Source organism: Hordeum vulgare, chromosome 1H (assembly GCF_904849725.1).
Source record: "Hordeum vulgare subsp. vulgare chromosome 1H, MorexV3_pseudomolecules_assembly, whole genome shotgun sequence".
NCBI classification, from domain to species: domain Eukaryota; kingdom Viridiplantae; phylum Streptophyta; class Magnoliopsida; order Poales; family Poaceae; genus Hordeum; species Hordeum vulgare.
The window spans coordinates 369,860,783-369,875,571 of NC_058518.1; positions in this window are offsets into that span (position 1 = coordinate 369,860,783).

Below are 14,789 nucleotides of genomic sequence, written 5' to 3' on the forward strand. Positions count from 1 at the left end.
AAAGTTTTATTAATATTTAGGAATTAACATATTTAATTACATTAGGAAATAAAATATGACATCGCGGTGATGTCAGCATGACATCATCAGTCAACACAGGTTGACTGGTCAATATGACCAGTGGGTCCCATGTGTCATAGGCACAATTAGTATTAGGGTCAAATAATTATTTAATCAAGTTAATTAGTGGGGTGGGACCGAGCTGTCATACACTGCCCAGGATATTTTATTTACCTTAGTAAATAGATTTAGCAAATAGTTTAAGTAATTAATCTACCTAATCTTACACATTAGAATTAGCTAAATACTTATTTATCTATTATTATTTTTATTAGTAAATCCTAATTATCCAAAATTGTAATTACTGCATAACTAATTAATTAACGCAATTAATTAATTTACTAATATTAAATATTTATAAGACTATTTTTACTTTTTATTTTTACATGTTTTACGAGGGACCCCACATGTCATTTGGTGGGAGTTGTGGGGCCCATACGTCATTGGAACAGCGAGACCTACATACTCTATGCTACACGTACACACAAACCTTACACACACAGTTTTTCTCATACACACCTTTTTTTACATACATGTCTATATACATTTATACATTGCATACATCTACACAACATACTCATATACACATATTCACATGCATTTACACATACATATATATCGATACATGCATCTGAACCGGTTTTTATTTTGCCAACAAAACCCTGGGTATTCACTTAGCACGGAGGGGATACAAAAGTAGTCGGAGGGGCCAACGCGGCAATGGTCGGGGTGGCCAGAGTGCAACGGAGAGGGGGAGGGGAAGAGCCCCGAGGGCTCACTTGCGTTGTAGAGGTGCAGACGCTTAGGGAAGGTCGGGGACGACGGATCCAGTGCGGTGGAGCTGTTGGAGAGGAGGAGGCCGGCCGGTGGTGCTCGTGGAGGTGGCCGGCCGGTGAGGTTGGAGGTCAGCCGGGGGAGGATCTGGTGAAGCTAGTGAGGAGGGGGGGGGGCGAGGTGGTGGTGGCCGGCGGGGTCGGTGTGGATCCGGCGCCGGCCTGGCCGCGGGCTCGAGCGGAGGGGTCGGCCGGTGTTGCACAAGGGTCGGCCGGTGCAGGTGGCGCTGGGGCTGGGTCGAGGGAGGCGCTGAGGTGAGCGAGCCGGCGAGGGAGCACTGTGAGGACAGGCTCGAGGTGAGCGAGGCGGGGCGAGCTCGTGTTGGCGCTGGCCAGCGCGAGCGGCGAGGGAAACAGGCGAGGTGGAGCGGTGAGGTTGAGGGGAACCAGCGAGGGGCTGGTGAGGCTCGCGCGAGGGAGAGAAAGACTGGTGAGGGAACGAGGGGAGGGAGCCACCGAGGGGCTCGTTCCCCTCGTGGCTGGCGGGAGGGTGGGGAGTGGGAGTGGATGGGGTTGGGGTGTGAGGCTAGGGTTAGATGGGTTATATACCCCAAGGGATATAGGTGGGCTGGGTGGCCGGCTCGGGTGGGCTGGCCGGTTGGGGCCGCCCCAGTGCGGTGGGGAGGTTTTTTTGTTCCTTTTCTTTTTCTTTTCTTTTTTCTTTTCTTTTATTATTAAACAACTCGTGACTTAATTATTTATAGGCTCTAAATTACTTCCAAAAATGCCCGCTCTAATTTTATAAAATTTTAGGGAATATTTCCAACCCATCCAACATTTTTATTTTCAGTTTCGCAAAACTTTTAAATAATACTTTTTAGACAAATCAAATTTGCAACAGAATTGAGCGGGGTTTGAACCGATGCGAGTTTAATAAAAGTAACCATGGTGACATGTCATCATTAGCATAGGATTGCTGTAGCTTAATTACAGAGATCACTATAGCAAAAGCTGAGCATGTCACATCCGCCCGGCGCGATTTCAACGCGGCCCACAGCCTCACGCTGGCTGCCATCGGGTCTAGCCGACTGGGGGAAGTGCGGCGCAACGGTTGCGCCGTGAGCTTGGAGCTAGCTGGCGGCCACCCCATCTATGACACCTACGTCAAGAACATCATAGCCGCACGGGCCACCCTCACCGAGCTAGGAGAGCTCGAGGGTCCGGCCCGCGAGGTGCAGCAGGAACGCATCCGTGTCCTAGTGGAGGCTGGCAACGCGTAGCACAAGTAGCCAACCTAGTCGTTTCGCGACCCTGCTGGCTCTCACTCAAGGACCAACAACGACGTCAACGACCCTCGTCGGCCCATGACTGGCCAGTGAGACACGCACCAGGCATCTTCGCATGCCGACGTGAATCATCACCGCGGCAGCCGACACACGGGAAATTGCAGTCGGTGAGACAGCTACCCGTTGGTTGTGAACATCCGCACGAACGAGTCAGATGGCCAGGGTAATTTCCAGCCGGCATGAAGCAACCCTCACGAAGAGCGAGACAACAATCGGTGGCCGAGAAGCCGACGACTCATCTCTCGGTGGCCGAACCCGTCAGCCTGCGTGAGATGGAGGACCAGGACGCCCACTTCCGCTTGGAGTGGCTCATGGAGTCCGAGCTTGTTCAGGAGGAAAGCACTGCTGGCATGCCCTGTTTCGTGCCACACATCCTAAATGATCCATTCCCCAAGGGCTTCACCTTGGTACGCGACACCCCCAAGTACAACGGCTCAACCAAGCACGGGGTTTGGTTGATCGACTACACTACCGTCGTCGGCATCACCGGCGGCAACAAACGTGTGGCAGGACGCTATGCGCCACTTATGTTGCTCAGCTCGACCCGGACCTGGTTTAACAGCCTTCCGACCGGCAGCATCAACGGTTGGCTGGACTTCGAGGAGTCGTTTGTGTGCAACTTCACCGACACGTACAAGCGTCCTGGCCAGCCCCGCAAGCTCGCCCTATGCGTCCAGGGCCCGACCGAACTCCTGTGCAACTACCTCACGCGGTGGACTGGGCTCCGGAACTCCTGTAAGAGCGTGCATGAGGTACACATGATCCACTACTTCATCAACGGCTACCAAGACGACACCCTCCTCAAGCACAAGCTCATGCGCTGGGAACCGATGACCCTGGACAGCTGATGGCCGTCGTTGACGAGTACACCATGGTTGAATCTTCCACGAAGCTCATGGTGCTCATTGACGCAGCCGGCAAGCCAACCTTGGCCAAGCCGGCTGTGACCCTGGTAGCCGGACGATCCCAGCTGGATGAGGGCAAGCGCAAGACCAACCAGCCGGATGCCCGCTATGGCAGCTGTCAGGTCACCGCCCTTCGAGGACAGCAAGATGGTGAAGGTTCGAGCTCCATCCGGCGTCAGCGCACCAACGACGGCAAGCAGCCCTAGCACCCCAAGTACACCTTTGAGGTGATGCTCGATGGGCCCTGCAAGTTCCACAACGGGGCCAATCCGGTTACGCACATGGCTCGCCAGTGCAGCTGGTTCACCAAGATCGTGAGGGGCAACGCCCTGCCGCCCGCGTCGCCTCCGCTGCCACAACCACTGCCTGCTCTGGGGCCGACGGCACTCGGGATGACTATCCTCGGCACGACACGACCTACATCGTCTTCACCACTGACTATGATGACAAGCACAACCAGCGCAAGCGTGCGTTGGAGGTCAACACCATCATCCCTCCGGTCCCCTAGTAGATGCACTGGTTAGACAAACCCATCACTTGGGGATGCAAAGACCGCCCGGCCATGCACACCGGGCGGCTATGCACTGGTCCTCGACCCCACAATCGTCTCCAAGCAGAGCACCTCCCGCTTCACGTGGGTGCTTGTCGACAGCGGTAGCGGCATCAACATCCTCTGTACCGACACCATGGACAAGCTCGGCATTCTAGAGTTCAAGCTCTAGCCGACCCGGATGGTGTTCCATGGCATCGTTCCCGGTCACTCCTGCTCCCCAATCGGCAAGGTACGTCTAGACGTGTTGTTCGACTCGGCAAAGAATTTCCGCCGCAAGCCCATCTGGTTCGAGGTCGTGGACCTCTCCAGTCCCTAATAGGCCCTCCTGGGCCGGCCTGACTTGGCCAAGTTCATGGCGGTCCCCCACTATGCCTACCTAAAGATGAAGCTGTCGGGCCCGCACGACATCATCACCATCACCGGCGTATACAAGAAGTCGACCGAGTGCGGTGTGACCGTCTCTAAGCTGTCCGAAGCACTCGCCATCGTCGAGGAGTAGTGAAAGATCGACCGGCCAAGCCTGAAGCCAAACTTAAGCAGCCGGCCGAGAAGTCCCAATTCCAACCGGCCACCAGAAAGGACAACAAGAGGATCCCTCTGGACCCGGCCGACCTCACTGTAAGTATGCCATGGTGGGGGCAGCCTCAACGACAAATAGGAAAGCAATCTTGCCGACTTCCTCCTCGAGAATCGGGATATCTTCACCTGGACACCAAAGGACATGTACGGAGTCTCGAGGAAGTACGTCGAACACTTATTACACGTACGCCCGGATGCAGAGACGGTCAAGCAACCGCTACGCCGTTTCTCCGAGGAGAAGCAGAAAACCATTGGTGAAGAAATCACGCGGCTACTGGCAGCCGGCTTCATCATGGAAGCCCTACACCGGACTGGTTGGCGAACTGGTCCTGGTGTTGAAGAAAAACAAAACTTGGCGCACGTGTATTGACTACACGAGCATTAACAAGGCATGCCCCAATGACCCATTCGCTCTGCCCCGTATCGATCAAATGATCAACTCTACGGTCGGCTGCGAACTGTTGTCCTTCATGGAAGCCTACTCATGCTACCACCAGATTAAGCATAATCTGGCCGACCAAATCAAAACAGCTTACAACACCCCCTTCAGGGCGTTCTGTTACATCACCATGGTGTTCGGGATGAAAAACACCAGCGCTGCATGCAGCGATGCCTTGACAGGTGATACGTCTCCATTGTATCTACTTTGCCTAACACTTTTGTTCTTGTTTTGGACTCTAATTTGCATGCTTTGAATGAAACTAACCCGGACTGCGTTGTTTTCAGCAGAGTTAGCATGGTGTTGTTTTTGTGCAGAAATAAAAGTTCTCAAAATGGAACAAAACTTTTTTGAGATTCTTTTGGAATATATAAAAAATATTGGAACCAAGATCCACCGGAGGGGATGCCACAACAGCCCACTAGATATCACGACGCCCTAGGCCCCTGGTACGGCCTGGTGTCTAGTGAGGCCCACCTGGCTCCGCTGACCCTAATTCTAGCGCTATGAATTCCTATTTTTGGAGAAAAATCAGAGAGGAAGTTTCATTACATTTCACGATACGAATCCACCGACACCCCTTGTTCTTCACCAGGAGGCCTAGTCTAGAGTCCGTTTGGGGCTCCGGAGAGGGGAATCTTCAGTCTTCGTCATTACCAACCCTCCTCCATCACCAATTCCATGATGCTCTCCACCGGGAGTGAGTAATCCCTTCGTAGGCTTGCTGGTTGGTGAAGACCTGGATGAAATTCATCATGTAATCGAGTTGGTTTTGTTAGGGCTCGATTCGTAGTATCCACTATGTTCGAAGATAGATATTGCTATGACTTTCTATGCTTAATTCTTGTCACTAGGTCCCGAGTGCCATGATTTCACATCTAAACCGTTTATGTTTTCACCATTATATCTATGTTCCTGATACGACCTTGCAAGTTATATGCACCTACTACGTGTTAGGATCTGCATGCCCCAAAGTGAAAATAATTGGGATTCTTTCCGGTGATTACCATAGTTTGAGGAGTTCATGTACTCACTATGTGTTAATGCTTTGTTTCGGTTCTGTATTAAAAACAGGCCATAATATCCCTTAGTTTTCTTATGGACCCGCTGCCACGGGAGGGTAGGACAAAAGATGTCATGCAAGTTCTTTTCCATAAGCATGTATGACTATTTACGGAATACATGCCTACATTATATTGATGGACGGGAGCTAGTTCTGTGCCGCCCTATGTTGTGACTATTATATGATGAATATTATCCAGCAATATCGCCTATCCAGTGCCTACGAGTTTTCCACATATTGTGCTTGCTATGTTACTATTGTTTATATTGTTGTTACAACTGCTACAAAAGTGCTATCACTGTTATTACTGCTGCTACTGTTATCGTTAGTGTCACTACTGTTACCTCTGCTATCAAAACTATCATATTACTATGCTATTGATCACCGTGCTCCATATACTAAATCTCCAAGTGTGGTTGAATTGACAACTCAACTGCTACTTTGGGTTGAATACTCCACCCTCGAAAACTATCGCGATCCTATATACTTGTGGGTTATCAAGAACGTTTTCTGGCGCCATTGCCGAGGAGCATAGCTATATTTGCTGAGTCACCTCTGATATCTATTCATTATTACTATGAAGACTCTGAAAGATCCAAGAACCAACATTGTTCCCTCTAAGACGAGGGGAGGTAAGGAACTGCCATCTAGCTCTGCACTTGATTTAACATCTGTTTTGAGTAGACTTGCAACACCACCACCACATGTTATTAATCTTGATATGTTGCAAGTAATTTATGATGCTACCTCTGCTATGAATGATGCTTATGACGATACTAGTACCTTGCTTGATTATACTCTGCCACTAGGTGAATTTCTTGATGAACAACTTGCTAGAGCTAAAGAAGTTGAGCATGCTGAAATTGATGGCACTATTGAAACTGATGAAGTCTTTGCTACTGAAAATATTGAAATACCTTTCCGACACGACTATCCTAGAACTAAAATGCCTGAATACCTGAAGTTTATGTTATGGATAAAGAAATTGCTAGAGACTTTCTTGCTTGTAAGGATAGAGATGATCTTAAGAAACTACTATGCAAGTTGAAAGAAAAATCCTTGAATGCTAGGATGAAGTATGATCCTAAGTTTGCTACTTCACCTATCTTTGTTACCGATAAGGAATATGAATTCTCTGTCGACCGAGAGAAAATCACTCTGGTTAAATCTGATCCTTTTCATGGCTATGAAAATGAAACTGTTGTGGCACATCTCACTAAGCTAGATGATATAGCCACCCTATTTACTAATGATGAGAAAATATGCTACTAGTGTATCTTCAAATTATTTTTGTTCTCATTAAAGGGTGATGCTAATATTTGCTATAATACTCTTTCTCCTGGTTGTGTGCGTTGTCCCCGGGATATGATCTACTACTTGTTTGAAAAATATTGTCCTGCTCATAAGAAACAAGTTGCCTTACAAGAAATATTTAACTTTGTGCAAATTGAAGAAGAGAGTCTCCCACAAGCTTGGGGGAGGCTTCTCCAATTACTTAATGCTTTGCCTGATCATCCTCTTAAGAAAAATGAAATACTTGATATATTTTATAATGGACTAACCGATGCTTCTAGGGACCACCTAGATTGTTTTGTTGGTTGTGTTTTCACGGAACGAACTGTCAAAAAAGTTGAGGAATTATTGACTAATATACTGAAGAATTATGATGAACAGACACTTCCCGAACCACCACCTAAGCCTACTCCAAAGAAGAGACCTATCTTATTCCTTAGTCCTGAAACTATGCAAGAGGCAAAGAAATGTATGAAGGAAAAGGGCATTAAAGATGAAGATGTTAATAATTTACCACCTATAGAAGAAGTACATGGTCTCCAAACAGCACCACAGGTGGTGGAGGTAAATTCTCTCTTAAAGTTTGATGAAGGTGATATCCCTTACAATAAACATCCTAGTCAATGCTTATATGAGTTTGATAATTATGTTATGAAGCAAGATCATTTGAATTACTATGTCATGAAACAATTGAAAAAAAACTCTGATATGATTGCTCGCTTAAGTGACTCATTATTTAGAATCACCAATTATGTAAGAGGAGTAGGAAAAAATGCTTCTATGGTTCAAAACCAACTAGAACAAGTTGCTAAATCCCAAAGTGAGTTACTTCATGAAATGACTAATAATATGAATGATCATGTTGTTAGAGTAATGACTAGAGGAGGAAAAATGACTCAGGATCCACTATACCCAGAAGGTCATCCTCAAAGAACTAAAAAAGATTCAGAAAGAATTAATATTGATGCACCTAGTCCTTCTAGGAAGAAAAATAAAAATAAAAATGATAGGACCTTGCATACTTCTAGTGAACCTGAAATAGAAAAAGATTCTCCTAATGCTAACTGAAACTTAATATGGCAGTGAGCATTCATCTAGTGATAATGAAAATGATAATGATGATGCTCAACTTGACTATGATAAAGAACCAGATAATGATCTTGAGATAGAAGTTGCTATTGATCTTCATAACCCATAACCATGTTCCATAGAAAATAACTATGTGAAAACTACTTTACGTGATCTAGGAGCTGGTGTTAGTTTTATGCCTTTCTCTTTATACAAAAGACTAGACTTGAATAAACTCACTCCTACTGAAATCTCAATGAAAATGGCTGACAAATCAACAACCATACCTATCAGTATTTGTGAGGATGTACCCATTGTTGTTGGTAATGTTACTATCTTGACACACTTTGTTATACTTGATATGCCGGAGGAACACAATATGCCAATTCTCCTCGGTAGACCTTTCTTGAATACTGCAGGGGCTGTTATTGAATGCAACAAAAGCAAGGTCACTGTTCATGTCAATGGTAAAGAACATACAATGTATTTTTCGAGGAAACAATTTTAAGCGAATGGTGTTAATGTTGTTGAAAATTCTCCAACTATCATCAATGAAAGTTTTCAACTACCTCTACCTATAGCCAAAAATAAATATGAGATACTTATTATTGGGGATATGCACATCCCCATGGAGGTAACTTAGTTTTTTACAAAAATTCTTCACGATCATACTAATTGGAAGTGGTTTTTAATAAGACTTATTAATGCATCATTTTCAAGAAGCATAAGGTCGATGAATTCCGTAGACACAACTCTATGTATCCACTTTTCTTTCCCTATTATTTTTAGTTAATTAAAATAAAAGTCATGATTATCCTCTTTTGTAATTTTTCCGTGCAATAAAAAGGTGCCCAAAAATAAAAGTTCCCCAAATGATCTCGAACTTTTACATGAATTTTTTCTGAATACTTGAGAATTTCTCGCACTAAAAACACTACAGGGGGTGTCTCAGGTGGACGCTGGACACCATGGCACGCAAGCCCCCCTGGCGCGGCCAGGTGTCTAGTAGGCCCCTCGGGGGTCCCCTCACTTATTCCTTCATCCCACTTTATCACTCACCTGGAGAAAAATTACATGTAGCTCTCTTTCTCGTGTTCTTGCTCTCAAACCCATGAATTTTGATCTCATTGCTCGAAACTCCATTTGTGAAACTGTTTTGGGGGATTGCTCCTTGGTAAGTAACTCCCCCACTCCTCCAATTAGTTTTTGCTCAAGTGGTTTATCTTAGGAGTAATTATGTACTCTAGATGATGTTATAGATGAGCTTGCATGTTGAATTCTTGAATTTCCAAGTAGTTTGTATGCTTGTTTTAGGCTCTAGCCATCCCTATGAGTAGTTGCTACCATTGTTGTGAAGTTTTGCTAACTTTGATTTGTGACCCAAAAATATTCATAAATTATATGTAGGAATAATGATCTGGTTCAGAAAGTGTTCTTCGAGGAGGAAGTCTTTGGGGGCATCATCTAGCGAGACTCCGATACGACAGTCTTATGCTGAGCCAAGTGAAAGCTCGATGCGAGAAGCCCAAGCCCAATCGTGCCTTTGGCCAAGTTATGACTTCATGTTGGGTGCACGCACTAAGGAAGAATTTGAGCGACACATTCACAATATTGAGCTCGCACCCTTCATCGTAGATAAGTGCACACAACATTATCATCTTACTAAAACTTTCACGAAGGGATTTAAATTTTATCCTCGAGAATTTGGAGTCTCCTTTAATCTCTACGAAAATGCCTTCACTATGTCTCTAGATGATTTATCTCATGCATGTAAAATTCCAAGTGGGGCTTCATTAGATGAACCACCAAAATCTGAATATGAGACATTTTTAACCACTCTTTGCTTTGGCGAGGATAGGGGAGTAACTCAAGGTAGAATTAATAATATACATTTTCCTTATATTCTTACTTAGCACTCTTTAATGGAAAATCCATAGTGGGCAAGCAAGATTGTAGTACTTTATGTGCCCCAAACTTGAGTCTACTGGATACTGTGTTAACCGAAATTAATTTCTGTAATCTGGGAGCAATCGTAGCACGCATATTGCAACATAACTCTAACATTGGTTATTTTTATGGTGGGGTTTATGCCTCTCGTCTAGCTAAGAAGTGTGGCGTGTCACCGTGGTCTAGTGACCCTATTCTTCCTACTAAGTATTTAGACTTTGAGGCCATAAAGCGCCATAAATCATAAAGGCCACTGCTACTGAGTATAACTACAACCTAATCTTTAATAAGAAATCTATTGTGCCTCTTATTTTGCCTGCACCTCCCCTCTTTGATTATCAAGAAAAAGGAAGATATCATGTCTATGAGAGGGACGCGCACGAGTACAACGTGTCAGTGGAGGCTGCCCATCAGGCCGCAGAGGCTGCACCAATGGCTTCCATGAGTTACCACACCGACTATTACCCAGGCTGCCAAGGGTGGTGATTACCAAGCCAGGCCAAAATCCTAAGCTTGGGGGAGTATGTGTTTCCATCGAATTTACATTGATGCTTACACATTCTAGTTGTCGGTGTGCATACTCTCGCATTGTTCTATCCTTGTTAGATTTATTTTCTTGCTTTCTTCTTGTGTGTTTGAAAAACTTACAGAAAATCTAAAAATATTTCTCACTTCTTTTCGATTTTTCTTTCTAACATAATTTAGTTGTAGTATTAAAAGTAAACCCAAAAAGATTTCTCTTCTCTTCTTTTACTTGTTTGGAGCTTTCACATGTAAATAGTTTTTCTCATTTTAGTTTTTCCTTATTTAATTTGTTTCCCTCTTAAAAAAACTAAAAACTCCAAAAATATTTTAGTGTGTTTCTTTGAATTTCTTTTCCCTTCTTTGAGTTTTACCCAAGGGAAGACCATGATGAAAATATTGAGTGGCTCTCATATACATTGTTATTGATCTAATAAATAGTCCATATTACTTTGTTTTCTCCTCTTGAATAAAATGTTGCAGATTCCATCTTACTCCATGTCACTCTTCCATTAATATTATTTTCATATCGTTCGGTCGTGCAAGTAAAAGGCAATAATGACGATATTTGATGAAGTGATTGTGGCAAAGAGAAGCGGGTATGAACTCATCTTGTTTTTGTTTTTGTTAATATGCTTAGACTAGTATCCATGATTTTGCGTATTATGACCAAACATGTTTGCAATTATAATTAGAGATTATAGTTGTTCATGCCATGCTTAAGTAGGTAGGAGTGAATAATGATTTATCTTGGATGTCAACATGCATTACAATGGTTGTGATGTAGTATGATGATATGGTAACCTCCTCCGAATGTTCGAGTGGCTTGACTTTGCAAAAGTTCATGCATGTAGTTGAATAAAAAATCAACATAGCCTCCACGATATTTTTGTTCGTGGTGTTTATATCCTACTCATGCTAGTATGCAACGATGATTATTCATAAAGCATGTTCATGACCGTCTTCGCTCTTTAGCTGGTCGTTTCCCAACCTATTTGCTAGCCTTCTCCTATACTAAGCGGGAATACTGCTTGTGCATCAAAATTCTTGAAACAAAGTTATTCCAAATGAGTCCACTATGCCTACCTATATGCGGTATTTGTTGGGGAACGTTGCATGGGAAACAAAAAATTTCCTATGCACACGAAGACCTATCATGGTGATGTCCATCTATGAGAGGAGATTAGATCTACGTACCCTTGTAGATCGCTTAGCGGGAAGCGTTAAGAAACGCGGTTGATGTAGTGGAACGTCTTCATGATCTGTCCCTCGAACCATCCCACGATCCGTCCCACGAACCGTCTCGCGATCCGTCCCACGAACCGTTCCGATCTAGTGCCAAAGGGACAGCACCTCCGCGTTCAGCACACGTATAACTCAACGATGATCTCAGCCTTCTTGATCTAGCAAGCAAGACGGAGAAGTAGATGAGTTCTCCGGCAGCGTGATGGTGCTCCGGTGGTGTTGATGATCTACTCCTGCAGGGCTCCGCACGAGTTCCGTAGAAATCCGATCTAGAGGTAAAACTATGTGGAATAGGCTAGAGTTGCACGTGGCAAAGTTGTGTCTCAAAAAGCCCTAATCCACCACTATATATAGGAGTAGGGGAGGGGCTAGCCTTGAGGCACAAGGGCCTAAAGGTGCGCCGGCCGCCAGGAGGAGGAGGACACCTCCTCCAATTCGGTTTGGGAAGGAGGAGTCCTCCTCTTCCTTCCCACCTCCCTCTTTCCTTTTTTTCTTCTTTTCTTTTGGTATTTTCTTATGTGGCGTCATGGCCCTCTTGGGCTGACTCCACCAGCCAATAAGGACTTGGTGCGCCACCCTAGGGCCTTGGGATCACTCCCGGGTGGTTGGGCCCCTCCTGGTAAACACCCGGAACCCATTCGTCACTCCAGGTACACTGCCGGAATTTCCCGAAACTTTCCGGTGACCAAATGAAACCATCCTATATATCAATCTTCATTTACGGACCATTCCGGAAACGCTCGTGACATCCGTGATCTCATACGGGACTCCGAACAACATTAGGTAACCACACATATAACTCAACTATACTAAAACATCATCGCACCTTAAGTGTGCAGACCCCGCGGGTTCGAGAACTATGTAGACATGACCCGAGGCACTCCTCGGTCAATATCCAATAGCGGGACCTGGATGCCCATATTGGATCCTACATATTCTCCGAAGATCTTATCGGTTGAACCTTAGTGCCAAGGATTCATATAATCCCGTATGTCATTCCCTTTCACCTTCGGTATGTTACTTGCCCGAGATTCGATCGTCGGTATCTGCATACCTATTTCAATCTCGTTACCGACAAGTCTCTTTTCTCGTTCCATAATACAAGATCCCGTGATTTACACTTAGTCACATTGCTTGCAAGGCTTGTGTGTGATGTTGTATTACCGAGTGGGCCCCGAGATACCTCTCCATCACATGGAGTGACAAATCCCAGTCTTGATCCATACTAACTCAACGGACACCTTCGGAGATACCTGTAGAGCATCTTTATAGTCACCCAGTTATGTTGCAACGTTTGATACACAAGGTATTCCTCTGGTGCTAGTGAGTTATATGATCTCATGGTCATAGGAATAAATACTTGACACGCAGAAAAAAATTGCAACAAAATGACACGATCAATATGCTACGTTCATAGTTTGGGTCTAGTCCATCACATGATTCTCCTAATGACGTGATCCAGTTATCAAGTGAAAACACTTGCACATAGTCAGAAAACCTTGACTATCCTTGATCAACTGGTTAGCCAACTAGAGGCTTGGTACGGACATTGTTTTGTCTATGTATCCACATATGTATGTATGTTTTCATTCATTACAATTGTAGCATGGATAATAAACGATTATCTTGTAACAGGAAATATAATAATAACTATTTATCATTGCCTCTAGGGCATATTTCCAACAGTATCCCACTTGCACTAGAGTCAACAATCTAGTCCTCACATCGCCATGCCATTTACATTGTAATAAATCTAACACCCAAATAGTTCTGGTGTTGATCATGTTTTGCCCGTGGAAGAGGTTTAGTCAGCGGGTCTGCTACATTCAAATCCGTGTGCACTTCGCAAATATTCACGTCCTCTCCTTCGACGTAGTCGTGGATGAAGTTGAAGCGTCGTTTGATGTGCCTGGTCTTCTTGTGAAACCTTGGTTCCTTTGCTAAAGCAATGGCACCAGTGTTGTCATAGAACAGAGTTATTGGATTTAGTGCGCTCGGCACAACTCGAAGATCCGTCATGAACTGCTTCATCCAGACACCCTCCTTTGCTTCCTCCGAGGCAACCATGTACTCCGCTTCACAGGTAGAATCTGCTACGACGCTTTGCTTGGAACTGCACCAGCTTACCGCACCCCCATTGAGAATAAAAACGTATCCGGTTTGTGAGTTAGAGTCATCCAGATCGGTGTCAAAGCTAGAGTCGACGTAACCCTTTATGAAGAGCTCCTCATCACCTCCATAAACGAGAAACATTTCCTTAGTCCTTTTCAAGTACTTCAGAATATTCTTGACTGTCGTCCAGTGCCACTCCTGGATTACTCTGAAACCTGCCTGCCATACTTATGGCCAAGCTGACGTCTGGTCTAGTTTACAACATTGCATACATGATAGAACCTATGGGTGAAGCATAGGGGACGGAACTCATTTGTTCTCTATCTTCCGCAGTTGCTGGGCACTGAGTCTTACACAATTTTATACCTTGTAACACTGGCAAGAACCCTTTCTCGGACTGTTCCTTTTTGAACTTCTTCAAAACTTTATCAAGGTATGTGCTTTGTGAAAGTCCTATCAGGCGTCTCGATCTATACCTATAGATCTTAATGCCTAGAATGTGAGCAACTTCTCCTAGGTCCTTTATAGAGAAACTTTTATTCAAGCAATCCTTTACGCTCTCCAAAAACTCCACGTTGTTTCCAATCAGCAATATGTCATCCACATATAATTTTAGAAACGCCACAGAGCTCCCACTCACTTTCTTTTAAATACAAGATTCTCCAACCACTTGTATAAACCCAAATGCTTTGATCACCTCATCAAAGCGCTTATTCCAACTCTGAGATGCTTGCACCAGTCCATAAATGGATTGCTGGAGCTTGCATACTTTGTTAGCATTCTTTGGATCGAAAAAACCTTCGGGTTGCATCATATACAACTCTTCCTTAAGAAAACCGTTAAGGAACACTGTTTTGACATCCATCTGCCAGATTTCATAATTG